This window comes from Haemorhous mexicanus, chromosome 6, assembly GCF_027477595.1.
Source record: "Haemorhous mexicanus isolate bHaeMex1 chromosome 6, bHaeMex1.pri, whole genome shotgun sequence".
Taxonomy (NCBI): Eukaryota; Metazoa; Chordata; class Aves; order Passeriformes; family Fringillidae; genus Haemorhous; species Haemorhous mexicanus.
The window spans coordinates 10548314-10563665 of NC_082346.1; the positions used below are offsets into that span (position 1 = coordinate 10548314).

The 15352-nt window shown below is 40.5% G+C and overlaps 1 long non-coding RNA gene across 1 annotated transcript; it reads right to left on the reverse strand.

Moving 5' to 3' along the window:
• Positions 1–7089: 7089 nt before the first annotated feature.
• On the reverse strand, positions 7090–14275 carry LOC132328527 (uncharacterized). Its single transcript, XR_009486807.1, has 3 exons — positions 12072–14275; positions 7466–7693; positions 7090–7349 (listed from the first exon to the last, which is right to left on the reverse strand). It is a non-coding gene; the product is annotated as an uncharacterized LOC132328527 (long non-coding RNA).
• Positions 14276–15352: the final 1077 nt, after the last annotated feature.

The following is a 15352-nucleotide window of genomic DNA, read 5'->3' on the forward strand; positions in this document are numbered from 1 at the left end:
AAAAACAAAAACAGCAGAGAACTTTCAATGTTTTAATGCAGAAGTTTAACAAGTGAGATTGATTTTTATTATAATAAAAGAGCTCTTTGTTTGGAGAGATAAAAAGTTTAGTCTGACTTAACCTAGCAGTTAATTAATATAACCATGACACCATTATGATTGATAAATGATGTATAATTGAGTAGACTTTAGCAGGATACCTCTGTAGGAAAGAAAGGTTGCTGCCAACTGTTTTTATTTCAGTTCTATTGACCATGACAAATCCCAGGGCTTTAAATATGATGCCAATCTAATTTTAGCTTCTGAGAATCAGTTTCCAAGTGAGTATCTTGGACAGCAAAGCCAACAGAAATCATTTAGCCACTAATTCTTTTGTGCTTGGAGTTTTTGTTTGTTTTATTTTTGGGGTGGTTTTTGTTGTTGTTTTTTGGGTTTTTTTGTTTTGTTTTTGTTTTTGTTTTTTTAATCCATGAGATTTCAGCAATGAAATTGAAAAAATAAAAAAATAAGAAAGAAAAATGGCTCAGTTTTCCTGGCAGCAGTGCAGGGTTCTCACAATGAACTCCTGCAGTTTTTGGTAAAGCCTCTTAAGATTCCTGTGCCTGGGGAATGGCAATAATTTCACCAGCACTCAGAAGAGTCTTTGGAAGCTACTTTTGGACACTTCACTTTTTGCAGGGAGCACCATTTGAAGCAGTGCTCATTTTGAAATGCTTCCCAATTTAAATACAACTCCCACAATAACCTTGACACTGCTTTTGCCAGGGCACAGAAGCCCAGGAGCAGCAGCACCTCACTGCCTTGATGTTTTGCTGGGACAGCACAGAAAGTCACAATGAAAAGAATTAGAAGCAAATGCCAAGAGTGCATTGCCCTGATAATAAAATCATGATGAAACTGTTACTGAGACACCCATTTTTAGCTCTATTTACAGCAGAAATTCCCTTGCATGGATACAACTCACTAATAAAACCAGGGAGAAAGCTTTTCTCATGGAGATTTGACAATTCCTCCCAGTAAAATCTCTGACATCTGTTAAGAAGCCTTCAGTCCAGGTTCATAAAGCACAAAATAAATCCTCACTGAATACACAGTCTAGGATGAATTTTGTTCCCATCCTCAGGCTACCCTCCTGCTGAGGTCAAAGCTTTCTTGGAGGAGACTGTAAAGATTTAATGCAAGAACACTTTTTTAGTGCAAAAAGTAGAAAATTGGCTCATTTATTGCACCATTTCTTTGTAACTGTGACATCCCCTAGCAGGTAGTGTGGAGGAAAACTACTCCAGCAAGCAGCTCAATAAACTGCAGTGTCCCAGAGCCCTGAATGTATGTAAGCTCTTATTCCAACAAACTTTACCAACATATTTGCCCAGCATGAGCCTCAGAGTGATATTTGCCTAAGAAATAGTTTTGAGAGAGGAAAAGAAGTCATTCAAAGCAAGCAATAAAGTCAGAGGTGTTTACTGCTATTCCTCCATTTTCTAATAAACAGAACTAAAAGCAGCACTGGTGAAAGTTACTTTACACTTGTAAAAGAGGCAAAGCAATGACAGATGAGGAAAAACTTAGACTGGAAGAGATCTCTGGAGTTCTTGCTCCTCATGTGCTGGTAAAGGGCTTTCTTGAGGAATTGCTCCTTAATCTTCCTAAAGACTGAGAGAAGGCTGATTGACCATGATTCCCATCCTCCTTTTTCCTGTCAGACTAGCTAATTCACAAGAATTTATTGTAAAAGGTTATAAAACCCTCAGGTAAATGATGCAAGAGTGCTGGTCCAAGCTAACAGAAAGAGGTGTTACTGAATTTTGGCCACAGATGAGAACTCCTGTTCCTCAGCACACACCACATCCCCTCTTCTGATGCTGAAGCTCCACAAAACAAGAGGGCAATGCAATAAAATCCTGCCAATGGAAGGGGCAGCCTTCCATTGGCAGGAACACCCTCTGGTATCCCACTTTGCTTGGCATCAGCTGTGATGGTTGCCAGAACCATCCACGAGACAATTCCACTCTCTAACCCATCTGGAAGCTAATTAGTCAACACTGAACAAAAGCAGCCCTTTTGTTTGGCCAGGGCAGGCAGAAGGAATGGCAACAGAAGCGCTGAAGGGGGAGGAAAAGCCCCTGCCCTGCTGATGGCAGCAAGCCAACAGTTCAGCTGGGAAGTCTGGGAAACTGCAGCCTCAAAACCCAAAGGATCCTAAAAGAGTTCTCTATAGCAAATGTTAGCCCCAAAGGTCTATTGTTTTAGGCACAGAAAAATAATCTTTTAAATAAATTTCATGTGGTCAGATGAGGGAACTTTAATCCTTCTCTAGCGCTGATGAAGATGCATGATGCACCCAAGTTTCTAACCTGCTTTTTAGACGTGAACCACAGGGCCAGACAGAAGCTGGTTTGTCAAGCTGATGCACACAACTCTGCTGTCAGGAATGCCACTTAAATATTAACCAGCAGCCTTCCTACCCTGAGCACATCCAGAGCAGAGGAGAGATGGTTTATTTATCCTGCATGGAATTTGAAGTAAAACTTCTTCCAAATTAAATCATGTCCACAGTGCCATCTGGGATTATTCCAGAAGGATTATCATTCTGGATTGTTTTATTTTGGGGAAAAAACTCAGAAAGGATTGTGACTTTGAGGCTGCAGCATGTAGAGACTTAGGGAGGTGATGTACTTGTGTTTTAAACTGCATTTCTTTGTGAGGGATTTTTATTTCTAATTCTCTTCTCCAAGAGCTGTTTCCCGGACTTCAGAAACAGGTCTCTCTGCTGAGTTTTATACTTCGTAAAAATCTGTAACTTCACTATTCAGAATTTTTTCCCCTAAATTGATCCCTGCTCTTCAAAAACTCCCCTCTCAGCCTCTGTACTTTCTCCCAGTGACATCAGCTGTTGTCTAGGAAACCCATCTTTGTGTTCTCCTCAGCATCCCAGCCCCGATAATGAAAGAAATCCCTTTGCATCCCTGGGTCACATCACATTCATTCAGCAGCCCTGGGGGAGAGCCAAGCAGCTGATTTAGGGAGCAACCTGCACAGCAAAATGCTCTTTACAGGACAGCCAGAGTGAAGGAGCTTCCAGAAGGAAATCCTTCCTGACAATCCCCAACAGAGGCTGGCTGGACAGGGAATTGCACACATTCAAGTTGATCTCTCATCTTGGGCATTTCATAGAGCAGTGGAAGCCAGGGATGGCTGAAATTCTTATCTGGTTTAATTAAAGGCTTCCAAGCCTTTTAAGAACATTGTTTTTTCTGGGCCAGATAGGAAATCAATTAAGAGTAAATCTGCTAAATTCACAGCCTGATCATTAACAGCTCTCTAGAAAACTGCTCAATATCAGCATCAACTTCAGTGAAACCATGTGTTACTTCTTGGCTAACAAGGGTTATTTGCCAACAGCTTTTTTTCTTGTTTTTCTTTTCTTTTTTTTTTTTGCTGCAGGGCTGCAACCATGAAGAAATCTAAGGTTTATACATATATACAAACACACACACATAAAATGTACAGAAGACACAGCTGGAAGAAGCCATGAGGAATAATCTTGCTACTCCCATCTCAAGGAATAATCAGATTTGGCTCTGCCTGAGACTGCTTTAAAAAATGGCCTTTAGGATGGATGGTCTGTGAGGACCAAAAGTGGAAAGACACCCATGGATTGTGTAAAAGCAAAAGGGACAGTGTTCATTCTATCCCAAAAGAGAGCAGATACCTTGGTTGAAGTGAAAGCCATCAAAAGGCATGGCATGCCATCAAGGGCAGGGACGTGCACCAAAGCTTGCCCAACTGATCCCCATTGAAATCACAAGATTTCATTTCCCCTCCCCAAAGGAAATTAAATTTCCTTTAGGGAAGGGAAATGGGATCCTGCAAAACAGAAAAGAAAGATTTGCAACCACTCTGGAAAGGAGATATGATCAAATGAAATGCAATTGAAAAAAAACCCCAAAAACCAGAAAATCCGCAGATTTAGTGACTACAAGAAAGTGGTCTGGGAGGAGATGAGGTGAAGTGCAAAGGACCAAAAGAGGCCAAAACTAACCTCCACAGCTGTTGCAAAAACAGGGGAAAAAAACAAGGAGGAAGACACAACTTGGAGGGGAAGATATGAGGGACATGGCATGGATACTTTAAAGAAAAAAAAAAAAGAAAAATCTTGGTTGAAGTGAAAGCCATCAAAAGGCATGGCATGCCATCAAGTGCAGGGACATGCACCAAAGCTTGCCCAAACTGAACCCCACTGAAGGCTGAAACAGGAAAGAAGGACTCACAAACACTCTGGAATGGAGATACCACCTAGGGAAATGAAATTGAAGAAAGAAAAAAAAAGAAATTTGGGAAATTTAGTGACTACAAGAAAATGGATGGGGATTACATCAGGTGCAGATGTCACAAAAGCAAGGGAAAAAAACAAGGAAGAAGACACAACTTGGAGGGGAAGATATGAGGGACATGGCCTGGATACTTAAAAAAAAAAAAATCCTGGGCAGCAGAAATGAATGGATTTCAAATAATTCCTTTTAGCACAAGGAGATTATTTGTTGTCCATACCTACTGACACCATCTCCATGATTTTTTAATGATTATCACACACCTGGTCCCTTGCTCCAGGGAAAGCAAGCCTGCATTAAAATGATAATTTAAAAAAAGCCCTAATCCTGGTGATTTATAGTCTCTTACTGAGCTGTGCAAATGATCCACTGTCCCCAGAATATTAAAGCTATTTGCCATTCAAACCCAGATCCGATTTTCACTGAGGACCTCTCTCTCCCATTAACTGAAGGTTAGATCAATATCACTATTTGTAGTGTGTCTGAAATACATGCCAGGAGACATTTCCATATTAAAATTCAACAACATATTACACTGACAAACTTGTTCTTGCCTGAGGCCAACCTTAAACAGGAGATATTTTACCCTGTTAATCTCATTCTCCTCCACAGCAGCTCCTCACATCGCTGGGCTCGGCTTCCACCTTCACAAATTTAATTCACCTCAAAGCTTGCACCTTTCATTGCTTGTTGTCACCACGTTACAGTTCTGGTCTTCTTCAGGCCAGGACTGGAATATCCTGCGAAACCAGCACAGAGGGATGTGGAATTTGGGTTGTTTCCACTACTCTGTGCTTTGCATACTGGTCACGGTGATGGAGACTCAGTCACACACTCTAGACAAGGTTCAGCACTCTGCCCAGACTTTCTGGCTGTAGATTTGCAGAGAAATCAAGAGCTTTACTGAAAATGAATGCAGGCAAAACAGAACTTTAGCATTTTAGTTACAGCAACTGCTATTCACTTAAGTGGGACCCAAGTCTTGCTCTCACCTTGCCCTTCACTGCAGCCAGCCACGTGTCTCAGCCAGCAGTGTGAGGGCAGACAGCCTGGATGACCCCAGGGGCCTCTTCTGTCCCTATTAAGAAGGGAAATGCACTGGGAGTGGAATCAGAAATGTGAATGCTGCCCACTATAACCTTTTTTAATTGTCTCAGGTGTATTTTCCACTCTTCTTGTTGGATGGGAATGCACAATTGGGAGGCCCATGTAAAATGAGAGCTGCAGGCTTTGCTTTTTACATGAAATGCTCATCAGGATCATCCATTATTAACCTCTGCAGCAAAAGATCACCAGGCCCTTTTCCTCTTTCATTAAAAGTTTGCCAGAATGAAAAAGGGGTCAGTTTATCCCAAGCATGGTGTCCTCAGTGACCTCAAGAAGCTTTCCACCACAGTGATTTGCTTTCACCACTATATATTTTTATCTCTTCCCTCCCTATTCTGTACACATGAGGTAAAGCAAATGTCATTTTTTCTTTGAAGCCCCAATTAACATGACCAACAACCACTTTAATGAATGGTTAATGATTAGTTTCAGGATTTTCCATTTCCATTTTGTGTCTTGAAAACACTGCTTCTTTTTTAAAAACACCTTTTCTTGTATCTAGAGCTTCTTAAAATGTCAGCAAGAAACATCTAACTTGGAAGCAAAAATGGAGGGAAACCTCCCCAAAAGAAACCCTCAAATTGCTCCCTGTTTTTTGTGAATGAACATGAAGACCTTTGACATAACTGATGACAAGTGTCTCCCTCAGATCTTGTATCACTTACCAGGAAAACATCCCTGATGGGAAATGCAGAATTGAATTGCAGAGTTGGAGGAGGCTGAAGGCTCAGCAATCACTTCCAAAACTCCCACTGAAAATCTCAGTGTCAAATACTCAGTGGATTTAATAAATTGCATCCACAGAAGCCATTGCACCTGGGCTGGTTTATATGTAAGGTAAGCTTCATGTGAATGCATGCTTTCCTCTACAATTTACTTCTAGGAAAATAAGGTGTTTCCCCTGAGAAAAAAAAATGTGTGAGTGGGAATGCCTGCTTCTTCTTGCATTGGATAGATTTTTCTTCCATTTAGAAAGAATAACATTCAAATAATGATGACAAATTTTCCTTGTTAAAGCAATTCTGAGAATTAATGGAAATTCATTACCAAATTAAAAAGAAGCAACTGTGGAAGTAACAAAATAGTTTGTATAAAACACAAATTAAAATTTGAAAACCTAAAGAACATCCTTCACCATTAATACTGAAACAAAGGCAAGTAAATTCTTGGCAAATTGAATGGAATTTTGCTTTGATCCTGTGGGGACTGCAAATGTAACTTGGTTGCAGAGATCTGAGGACCAAGGTTGGTGCTCTTGACCACCACACAGACAAGAAGTCACGATTGAAATGTAACTAATGATGCTTAGGCAGGTGATAAGGCCAGCCAATAGTACTATTCCTACATGTAAGGTGATTTATTAACAGCCTGAGCAGTCATACAAACTGAAACCAGAATAATAAAGTAAAATTCACACAGAGGCCAAGGAAAATATGATTTCCATTTGCTTGAGAAGACATGGATGCTGGGAATTTGAGCTGACTGCTGTTCAAAAGTGGGAGTGAAGCTAAGATCAACCTCTCTCACTTTTAGGTAGCTAGAGCAGAACTTTGAAAAACTGCTTTTTGACAGATTTTGCAGCTTTTACCATTAAGAGACCATTTGAATAAGGAAAAATAATCTTAAGATGGAACTGGCAGCAATAAAAATGTTTAAAAAATCACCTTAATCTTTATTGTACTTGGAGACAAACTGTCCTCTCCTTCTGCACATGATCCCAAATCCCAGGGTACACATGGTGGTTCCTCCAGAGAGGACATTTTTCCCAGGGAAGTCAATATCACTCAGGGAAGTCAATATTACATCCCACAATACCATTTGAAGTGGTTTCATGGATACCTGTGCATTCCAGCCCTGAGTGGAAAGAAGCTTCAACACATTATTTCTCTCTTCATCCCCTTCTTTTTCCTCCTGTTAAAATGAGAGGAAGGCTCACTAGTCCAAGCTGTCTCCCTAGGAAAACCCCAGGAAAAAGACAGATGTGTGAGGCTCAGAGAGCAAGGACAAGGACAGCACCTTCCACTCACCTTCTCTGGAACCTCAGCATAGTAATTATACAAGCAAAATACTCCTGGGCATCAGCACCATCCATTGCCAATGGTGAATTCCTTCCCCTGTCCATCAGGAAGCTCCATGCCCTTTTCAAGAGAGGAGGAGGAGGCAGCAGTTGCTGTTTCATTTTCCAAATCCAATGCCACATAATATGAAGTCCATGTTTTCCACTCAAAATGAATAAGGCATTTCTGATACCAAGCCTGCACACAAAAAGTTGGATTTTAGACACATATTGCTGGAACATGGAACATCTTCAAAAGGATTTGGAAGGAGGAGTTGGAAAAACTTTAGGATCTACATTTAACACAAACTGAAGGGACAGCCAATTTTGGGGTTTTTTAAATGAATGCTGACAGTTACTACTCCTGGGTCCCCTCCTGAACTGTGGTTCTTCTGTGAACACCATGCCATGCTTTCTTTGGGAATTCATTTAAAAGGAAAATCACCCAAGTCCATGGATACCTTTCCATTAACCCAGGTCAGGTTTTTACAGACAATATTAATTGGAGATGACACCCTAGGATAAGTTCTTTTACATTGATGGCAGGGCTGCAGCAATGCAGCAGTCTAAGGTTTTTACATATACACAAACACACACACAAACTCCAATACTGAATTTCAGAAGTTAATGTCTTCACCAGTAAAGTCAACTTTTAATGAAAACTATGCTTTCAAATAAAGAACACGTAAATTACCAATAATTCATAATTACTGTAATGAATTTAATGCCATCAGTGATAAACAACAAGCCTTTAAACCATCTTGAAACTCAGATTTAGCACTGCAGTGTAATGACAGAGAAGCAGCCCCAGACACGTCTCCTGTAGGAGCTCTTCCTCCTCATTGTTGGAAACTGGGCTGTTCTGATGGTCTGGTGCTGGTTTTTATCTCCCAGCTGTATTCCCTCCCAGCCACTCCTGCTGCCAAGCTCACAACTTAATTAATTTATTTACACTGTTGCTAGATGGATGCATAATCTTCCAATTAAATATACACCAAAAGTGGGCACCAAGGGAAGTGTAGAGCCACATCTCCTTTTCCCCAGGTGATTCTATACCAATATTCTGTACTTAAATCACACTTATTTCTATCCCTGGCTAAATTTACCATGTGGACTTTTGGCCCAAAGCCATAAGTTTTTCAAATACAGCCTGAGTAATGTATTTTTTATTATATTATTTTCAGTAAGAAATACATTAAATTATATTAAATAATAATATATTTTAATACATTGAATATATTTTATAACATAGAAATAATTTCTTTTTTAATTTTTTATTCATATTTTTACAGCCATATTAAAATAATAGACAGAAAGCATGCAAGAACAAATCTGCCAAACTCACATCACCAAATTTATCCAAATTCACTGGGTTGGGTGTTTATTCTCTTTTGAGCTCATTTTTTTTCTGACCTAACACAAAATATCAGGATAGTTTTAAGGGTAAATTTATTTTAAAGAATATCCTAAAAACAAGTATTATATCCTAGAAACAAGTATTATTATTCCCCAAAATGAACTTAAATGGAAAAGAGATCCTCTCTAAATTTGAAGCACCTACAATATCAACATCTGTTCAGAGCTGGAGTTATTCATTAAAATCACCAGCTGTTTGAAACAATTCAATTCTATATCAATCTTCTAAGGAAAATAAATAATCAGATGTTTCCAGAACTGGGCTTTGGGATGCCAGGCCATCCTTCATTTGAAGGTTTGGAATACAAACGTTGGGAGAAGTTGAATAAACCAGAAAGCAATTATGTGAAAGTTAAAAAATATATATCCATAAATCAGATGTAAGAAGAAAATTACTGCTATTTCAGACAGGAAAGAAATAAGGGAAGAGAAGGAAACCTCTGTGCTTACACAATTCCCAAAGTACAGGTGGCTTCAGCAGTGAGGAACAGACCTGGACTCATAAAGCAGGAGCCTGCCTAAAACTGTGGCACTTCCCAGGTTTTCCCTCAAAACCAGGCACACTCAGGCCCTGCACAGCCCATTAAATCTGACCTAATGATAACCAGAATGTTAATGGATAGCAATACTCTACAAGAACCAAAACAATCCAGGGCTGATTTTATAGGTCATGAGAATTAAATGTGAGCAGCAAGCACACTGGCAAAGAGCAATTACTGAGGAGGAAACATCCCAAATTATCCCAGCATTTCTATTAAACACTTACATTGTCACCAGCACCAGAAAAAGCTGGGTCCCCACACCTTCCCTGCCATCCACTGTCAGCCCCTGGAAACAAATGCCCAGGGATGGACAATGGCTTGTGCTGGGTTCCAGCTGGAATATTGTGAATTGAAGCACAGGAGAGCAGGAATGCTCCATTCCATGGCTGCCTGTGCTCCTCCTCCATTCCCACAGCCCCCCGTGCATCCCACACTGGCATTGCTGTCGTTTGCAATGAAGGGATGGGATCTTTTCAGGTTAAGAACGATTTATTGCTCAGATAAATCAGTCTTAGAAGCTGTGAGACTTTGAAGGAATAAGCCATTGGCTACAGCTCAAGACCAGTCACAAGTTTCTTGGTTATAAGGCAATATATAACTTTCTAACTTAGTAGACAGTTGTTACAGGGTTGATTTTGTTTTTCTAACCTATCACCTTTACTTCCTTTGCTGCACTGTGGTTACTTTAGTCTTTTAGGCTTCTGTCTCACATGTACACATATACTTCTATTATAACTTCCAAATTCTTAACTGATTCTACACAACCACATCCCCACATTATAAACCCATCACCATTTTATCAATACAGTTTCTTACTTAAGGCATATTCTTACAACCATAGCAACATAAGTTTATGATTTTTCTGCTTAATGTTTGTGTATTGTATTTTTACATCAATCTAAGTTTCTCCCAAGGCTGCATATGAAATCCTTCAGTGTCTGTGGAAGTTTCTATTTTTCTGATTCCCACACTGCACCATTCCCACTCCTGCTCCCTCTCACACACCCGGCCTCAGCCTTTGGGATCCCCCCTTTTGTACCCTGTGGATTGCTGGGCACTGCACTGCTGTGCTTTTGTCCCATTTTTGGCACATTACCCAGGAATTCTCTTGTTTCCTCCACATCCTGGTGCTTTCAGGAGTAGGATTTCCAAGCACTGGGAAGAAATTTGTGGCTTGAATCAAAATCACACAAGGATCCAAATCACCCTTTCTTCCATATTTGGAGTAATCACAACAGTTATCACCTCTGTTTCTTGTCCCTTCCCTACCAGTCTGGGCTAGGGAGCCACTTCCACAAGTAAATCTTCCATCCAAGAGACAATAAGAAGGAATGCTTAAGCTGCAAGAGCCCAGTTAGTACCTGACCACTGAGTTACAGCACTGCCTGAGGCCTCCACCACGTTACACCCTGAAAATAATCACACTACAGGAAAGCACATTCCACCTTTTAAACCTTCCTTAATTCCTTCTTTTAACTCAATTTCAGATGAGCTGTTCTTGCATCCAGCATTCCCCAGAGAAGGAACAGGCACTGGTGTGTGCTGTGCACAGGACAATTGCCAGATGCAGATGAGGAACATAAAATATGGGCCCACAATTTGGTTTTTTTTTTCCTACAGGAAAATGTTATTTCTTGCTGAATGCAGACAACAGGAAAGTTCTGAGGTAGAAAAACAACGGGATGTAGTTAGAAAAGTGTGCTCATAGCAAGGAGGGAGAGAATGAAACCCAAGTACTGTGCTTCCATCTAGTGGAGTGAGTGGGCAATTTATTTCCAAATATCAACTGAGAACTCCCAGTGCTCCTGGATCAGCTTTGGTCTGTTGATTTGGAACAGCGAGGGTCCATGGACATGGCACAGTAACGGAGTTCAGATACCTGGGTTATAACTGCACCTCATCCCAGCAGGCAGAGTACAGAACAACCCAGCCCTGTATCTCCCTTTCAGCAGCAAAACAGGACAGGAGCATTTCCCTCTGGAGCTTCCCCCCAAACAGTACAGTCTTTTCCACACACGGAGCCAGATACTTTCCAAAGGCACCAGGACACTTGGGATATTTAAGATATTTTGCAGCTTTTCCCACGAGCACACCTTCTTGCCTGCACCTGGGACATCCTTGAAGTGGCATTTCCCCCAGAGCTCATTGCACAATGCCAAGGATGTGGTGCTGGATGGGATAAAGATGCCTTCTGACCACCCAGACATGAAATGCTAACTTTTGGCAACAGAAAAACATGCTTTAAAAAAAAAAAAAAAAAAAAAAAAAACCAACCAACCAATCCCCCTCTCAAAGGATCAATATAGGGGCAGGAAGCTCCAGTCTGTCCTTTCCTCTGGAAGTGCCAATGAGAATGTCACATGGAATATGAGATGTGGGCACCACCCATCCTCTTGCTCATGTAGGTCAGTTCTAAGGAGAGAAAATAACCCTCCCCCCTGCACTTCACAGGCTTTGTTCCCAATTTCAGTAATTTAATATTTATCCAATTCACCTCTGATGAATTGCAACCTGTATTTTTTTTTAACTTCAGTTTCTATCACTGTCAAATGTTTTGCCTCAGTAGGAACTTCATGACTGCCAAGTATGTGTAAATATAAAAACAAATAAAACACCCACCTTTCCCACACCATCCCAGTTAATGATGACTCCACACTCAGTGGGATTTTCCAGTGTCAGGATGCCTCTTTTACTTTGTGCTTCATCCCCTACATGGCTGTATTTTTGACCCATTCCAACCATAACACCCTGCAAAGGACATTATTCTGGTATTAGTGAAGTTTGTCAGGAACATCAGGGACAAAATATCATTTTGAACTTAAAACTTCCTGTGAAATATTGTTCCTGCTCCTGCCCTCACAGAATGCACCCCCAAAACATGCAAGGAACTAAAATGTGAATTTGTGGGCAACCACTTTGTAATAATTCCTTCCATAAACCCTCCAGAAAGACCAAGGCAGCTTCAAAAATGAAGCGCTGCTTGTGCTTATACAGGAGCCCAGCCAAGGTGAGCATCAGTAAACTCATGGTTCTCCACAAGGAATGGGTCCTTTGTCATTGCACAAAGGAAAAAAGGGAAGGAATTAGAGGTAGAAAAGATATTATTTCTCTAGACTCACTTATTTGGTTGCTCTCTCTGTCTAAGCAATTCCACTGTTTTGCCTTTTAACAGTGAGGCTCCCCCTTGGTGTAAGTTCAAATGGTTTTGAAAAACTCATTGATATAAAGGGGAGAGAGATCATCTAAAAGAAAAATCACGTATTGAATAGTGATTTTACTAAGTTTATCACATTTGCATTAGGAAGTCTGTCATGATTGCCCCAAATAACATCACAACATATGAGGTAAAATGTTATTCATCACACAGAACTTCAGGGGAGAGTTTTGACAGCCCAGAAAAATCAAAATCTGACCCATGATATGAATACATTCCAACAGGTGGGGTTTCTCTTCCCTAAGACACCTTCATATAATTAAAACACAATATTTTTGGGAAAGGATAAACCTAACCAGCAAAGTCCATGCATCTTACCAAGCATGTGAAGTACCCACATAAATTCCCACTTGAATAGGATTTCACAAAGCAAATTAATCAGGACATTGGCAGCCTTTTGTTTCTTCCAGAGGGGAAATCTCCTGCTGCAGCCCCCAGAGTCCTGTGATCCTGTTAATTGGCCTTGTGGCCATGGGCAAGCTCAGCTACAGGACGCACACTTAGCTCTACTGGGACCCAAGCATAAATCCCACCTCTCCCAAGGGGAAATCATCTTCTAGAAAGTTCCTTTGCTTAAAATTAATTAATTGTCTGCACATACCAGCTGTAACATTAGTGGTTAATGGTAAATAAACCACCAAAAACATCTGTTACTTCAAAGACTGCAGTTTTTCCCTCATGGAACATGGAAATTTGCTGGGTTTTTTGTTGGTTTGGTTTGGTTTTGGTTCTTTTTTTTTTTTTTTTTTTTTTTGAGGGTGATCATCAATCTCAAACAATCAACTAAAAAAAAACCCAGCAAAAGTTTTGGGGAAGTATTTGCCACGTGTTTTTAAGTGGCAGCCACTCTGTAATGTGGAGAGCTCATTCCAGGACCTATTCCATATTAGTAAGTGGCAAACACTTTATGAAAGTGCCTGTTCTGGGAAAAAGAACAAGAGGCAGCTGGCACAGGAACACCTCAGCTACAGCAGCTGGCCAACACCTCCAAGTCCTGGTCTCCCTGAAATTCATGGCAAAACCCTCCCCAAGTGCAGGCCCCACTAGGGATCCCTGGAGTACTTTAAGGACTGGAAAACTGCCTCTTCAGGCAGTTGATAGAAGGGAAAGATTTTATTTTCCCTTCTTTGGCAACTTCAGTCTGTAAGGAAAGGTACTTCAGAAATGGGAAAGGAATGAAAAACAGCACTTGGCAAGCAAAGTTCTTGTCCCCAACAAGGCAGAACTGGATTTTGTCACACAAATTTGGAAAGAGCTTTAATGTGGGAATTATCTGTGGGAATGCTTATCCCTTAGTTCGAGCAGCTGGTGGGTTTGAACATTTGTTCACATTGCCATGAACTATTTTCTCCAAAAACTCTCCAGAAAAGGCTTTGGACTGCAATAAACCCATTATTTATCAGCAGTATCCAACATTACAGCACTGCACCCAGACTCTGGGCTCCAACCCCTCAAACCAGAGGGAAATTCAGGTCTTAAATTGCATCAGCTGAGACACTGGAATTTGAAGATAGAGAATTTTAAATAAATTTCCTCAATTTGCTTGATCTCAGACCGAGTGAAGCCAAGCATTTAAATCATGAACTGTAGCAGGAGCACATTCTGAGCAATACTTACCCAGGAAAAGCTGCTTCCTAGACGACATGAGCTCACCTCCCAATACATTTTTATCAGCTTCTGGAATGGAGTTCACAGGATATCTACATTTGTCAAGCCATTTGACTTTTTTCCCCAGTTTGTGCTTATCACAGTGACAGCACAAAGGCCTGAAGAAAGCAGGACAGAATTTCAAACACCTCTGGATCCTTTCCCACTCACTGAGCCTCCGGACAGAGGGCTGTCTTCTCTCCCCCCAGGTCAAAAATCCCGCACACTGGATGAATAAATCTGGAAGGGCCATTGTTGCCTTTGGAAAACATTCTGCTTCATTATAACATAATTAGCTAAGAAAAGCTCATTATCATTCTGCCAACACCCATTTTCAGGCTGAGAAGGGATCATCAGTACTCATGTTCCCACTGTACCTGGTGTTTATGAGTTATCTCAGTTTTTGGGTGACACCAGGGCTGAACACAGGGACTGAATCAGCCACTCAATGGAGATGAACCATCACTATTTTTAAAAAATCAATTATAGCAGAATATATTTGATTTATATAAAAATCCACACCTTTACCAGACTAAGAAATATTAAAGACCATCAAAAGAAGGTGGTTTACAGTATTTACCTGCAGCAGTAACTACCTCTTTAGCAGATAAATCACTTCACTAAAATATCTCCAAGTCAACCTTGTTTCTGCTCATCAGTAAAACCGATGGAATCCTTCCTTTTCCATATTCACTGGGTTTTCCTTTTCCCACAAGATTCTTAGCTGAATTTATTGATTTGTACCTTGAAGCTGAAACATGGAAAATATGTGAGGTTGTGTCTTTAGAAGCTTGAATTTCATGTGTTCTGCAGCTGAGTAACATTTTGTCTCCAAGACAGGCAGTAACTAAGCTCCAAGAAAAACGCAAGGAAATTTTAAAAATATTGAACCCTCCACAAGTTATAAAAACTAAAGAATTACAAAAAGAATATAAGTTGGAAATATTTATGTCACCTCAATTTTGAATTTTTACTGAATCTTTAATCATCAGCTTACCTCATTACCACACACAGATCTGTGCATCCTGATTTCTTTACA